The following is a 4,100-nucleotide window of genomic DNA, read 5'->3' as shown; positions in this document are numbered from 1 at the left end:
CCTAAAAGTAATGCATCAATTTTCTTGCTGCCATGATGAGGGCTAGGATGAGTTTTTTCAACGGAAGGTAACGTGTTTCGGCGTTAACCATTGCCTTGCTCACATAATACACTGGTCGTTGCTCCCCAAGCTCTTCCTTTAACAGTACGGTGTTGACGGCCTGGTCGGAGATTGCCAGATATAAAATGAGCGGGTCACCTGCCGAAGGTGTTGTCAAGAGTGGAACTGTGATACCCCTGTTCCGTAATATGCTAAATTGGTCATTAATTTGAATATGATTATGTGTTCAGCATGACTTTATGTGCCATTATGTGATTTTGCAATTCTATCTGTTCACTGTAGGAATATTTGTTTGAGTAAACTACTTTGGGAATTAAATTGAGGGCCCTATCGGCCACAGAACCCGAAATTGATCGCGCCATTGTGATTGGCGTAATTTTTAGAGCCTACGGTGGAGTTTAATTGAAAATTGATTTGGGTCAGATTAAATCGATTAAATTGATGAATTAAGTGCCCAAATATTTTATAATGAAATAATGTGTTGAGTGGGGCTAAATAGGGGCCTTATTATGATCAATTCCTCACCCTTATATCATCTTGGCTGAAGTTTAACTCTCTAGAAAAGAGAGAGTCGACTTTGAGAGAGAGGAGAGGCACCTTTGGGCATTTTGATTCAAAATTGTGAATTGAGAAGGCTAGGTGCAAGACTTGGCCATAATTGTGAAGATTGAGCCTCTAGGTAAGCATTGATTCTTGAATTCATGAGTTTAATGTGTAATCTTGTGTGTTCAAGGGTTGTTTGTGATTAAGAGCATGATTTGAGATCATTTTGTTGAAATTGAGGCTTGATATGTGCATGCATGTAATGAACTCCCATGGAATCACAAATCTAGCATGTAATTTGTGAAATTATGAAAGATTGGTAGTGTAACCCCACATGCAAGCAGGTCTTTGTTAAATTTTATGGGAATGAGCATTAATTACATTATTTGAAGTGAATATGAAGTCAAGAGGGCATGCATGTACAAATCATGGGAGTATAAGTCTTGAATGTTTGAATTTGAGCATGTTGCTGATGAGGTTGTGATATTTTGGGACATGCATGCAAATAAATTATAAAATTGAGCTTCAATATGTTGTAAATTATGCTTGTACCATGTTAGTACATGTCTATGAGTAATTTGAGCCATAACATGCATAAATTGTTGGTTGATAGTCGAAGTGAAGCTCAAGAACACAATTCTGGGTTTTCTAGAATTTTGAGGTCCGCTCGAGCGGGGAACTGTAACAACCCTCATACTGTTTACTGATTAATGACTGACCGATTACCGATAATCACCGATTACTGTTAAATGAAACTGATAATGACTGATAACTGACTGATAATCGAACTGAATGAAATACTGAACTGACTGACTGAAATTGAAACTGAATTGACTGAGTATATGTTAGTTAATTGCATTCTATCTGTTTGATTGTCTGATTATCTGTTCATGTTTATATGTTTAAACTGCTAATTGAAGGCCTTATCGGCGGCCGAACGAGAAACCGATTGATGTTCCGTGACCCTCATATTTAATGTGATTTTATGGTATAATTATCTGAAAATTGATTAGGTATGATTAAATTAGATTAAATAAGCTAATTGAAGAGTTGGACTTAATTACCGTTCCGCCACTTAGTGGCCACCACATCACACCTCTTGAGCCTTTTACACTCCACGTGTGTGAGCAAACCAAACATTTCTTCTCCTCTTCTTGCCTCAACCGACCTTAGAGAGAGAGAGACTTGAGGAGTTGGTTTTCATCTTGAATTGCTTGGAATTGTTTGAGAATTGAAGTGTGATTGCTACTTTGAGCTCCTAGACCTTGAATACAAGACTAAGGTAGGACATTCATCTTCTTGTTGTTGTTCTTGAGTTCATTCTTGCACAATTCATGCTTTAATTGTAGAGTTAAGCCATGTTTTGGTGCATACATGTTGGATTGAAGCTCATCTCTTGCATGCATGTTAGTATTATTGCATTTTGAGGTTAATTACATGGACATTAGTACATGCATGCTCATATTGTTGTTATAGACCATGCTTTCATCTGGTTTTGGAAAGAAATGAGCTCATTTGAGCAAGCCTTGGAGCTTCAATTTGGTTTAAAACTCATTCATGCATGTTTGAATGTTGTTCTTGAAAATGGGTTTGAATGTGGTTTTAATTGACTCACCTTTGGGGCTTGAATTCATAAATTGAGCTTTGAAACTTGTTATACATTGAATTTAGTTATGTTTTCCAGAATTTGGGCCCAAGAGGTCGAGTTTGGAGTGGTAGAATGCTTGGTTTGAGCTTGGGAGGCAGATCTGGAAATTCCAGATTTGGCTTCCTCGCTCGAGCGAAGGATTCCCCGCTCGAGCGAGAACCTTTGTCCAGGGCTCCGCTCGAGCGACCATCGAGCGACCATCGCGCGTAAAATCTCAGCATCCAGTACTTTTACTGTTTTGCAGACCGCTCGAGCGAAGGATTCCTCGCTCGAGCGAAGCCTTTGATTTTGGACTTACGCTCGAGCGGAGAAAGTCTCGCTCGAGCGAAGCCCCTATTTTCAGCAAAGTTTGCGAAATGTTTTCTAAGTGTATCTTTGCATCCTCATCCCATCCTAGGCATTCTTAGGCCTAGTTTAAGACATTTAGATGAGGATATCGTTGTAGAACACACCAAGGCCAATTAGGAATTAAGTTATGATATTTCCCAACTGTGTAGCTTAGTGTGTGTTCAATCTGTTAACTGTGTAGGGTTGGCGACTGGGGAGACACGCTCTAGCATACTGTAGCCCAGAACTCTGTGAGTAACGATTGTGTAAAGATATGTTCACAAATGATTATCTTCCGATTACTGAACTGAACTGTTTACTGAACTGATATTGTTTACTGAATGAATGTATGTCCTTTATTTCTGAACTGTACTGTGGCATCCTTAGTACCTACTGTTTACTGTTACTGTTACTGCGACAGAATTCTCTGTCGGTTCCCTCGTGGAACCACTACTGTTTACTGACTGATGGCCATCATTACTGTTCGGTCTTTTAAGACCTACTGTTACTGTTATGCTAATGGATGTACCACATATGACTGTTTGCTGTACTGAACAACTGAAATACTGATTGAATTGAACTGTTTTCATTACTGTAAGGACATTCATTCTAAACCCCTTTACGCTTTATGTTATTCACTGGGCTTTAGCTCACTGCTCATATATATATGTAGGTGTTCAGGCACCAGACCGCAGCTAGAGGCGTCAGGGTTACTCCAGTTTTGTCAAGCCAGCCTTTGTGCCTCACTGCGAGGTTCCGAGTTGCCATGCTATGGCCTGGGGGTGTTTTGTTTGTTTTTCCCCCTTCTGTACTGTTTTACTGTTCTGTATAGACTGAGTGTTACTGTACTGTTATCTAGGGTCGAGTCCCTAGTCTGAATGATTGTAAATATTGTGTATACTGTTCTGTACTATTTATGTATAAATATATGAAAAGCCTTTTTGCATACAGAATGTCACAGCTCAATGGACACTATTTATTTACTGTATTGGCTTCCGCCAGGCCCTGTACTCTGTTTTACTGTATTACTGTTCTGCAGGCCTTCGGTAATCTCGGATTACTGGCCGGTTATGGTGCTAAACCCATAGGGCCGGGTTTGGGTCGTGACAGAGTGGTATCAGAGCGATACTTACCACGAGTTATACCGCACACACGTGTCCAAATGAGCCATAGGGTGTCCTAGAAAAGTGATTAGGGCATCTCATGAGCATGATAAGTGTGTGGTTATGTTATGACTGAATATCTGCTATTGTGTTAAACTGGTAAACAAATGACTGCTCATGTTTAAAACTGTTATAACTGCTTATAGTGAAATGGACAATGCAAATGAACCTGAGTCCTCATCTACTGAGGCAAGAATGGAAAGAATGGAAAGAATGATGGAACTGATAACTGCTAGACTTGAACAACAACAGAACCAACCGCCCCCACCTCCTCCTCCTCCGGTACAACCGGAACCTAATGTTAATGTGAATGATGGGGATATTATTGCTCTCACCCAGAAGTTCAGCAAAATGAAACC

The sequence above is a fragment of the Camellia sinensis genome, chromosome 12, assembly GCF_055761805.1.
Source record: "Camellia sinensis isolate YWXY chromosome 12, ASM5576180v1, whole genome shotgun sequence".
NCBI classification, from domain to species: domain Eukaryota; kingdom Viridiplantae; phylum Streptophyta; class Magnoliopsida; order Ericales; family Theaceae; genus Camellia; species Camellia sinensis.
Note: the sequence above shows the minus strand (reverse complement) of the source record.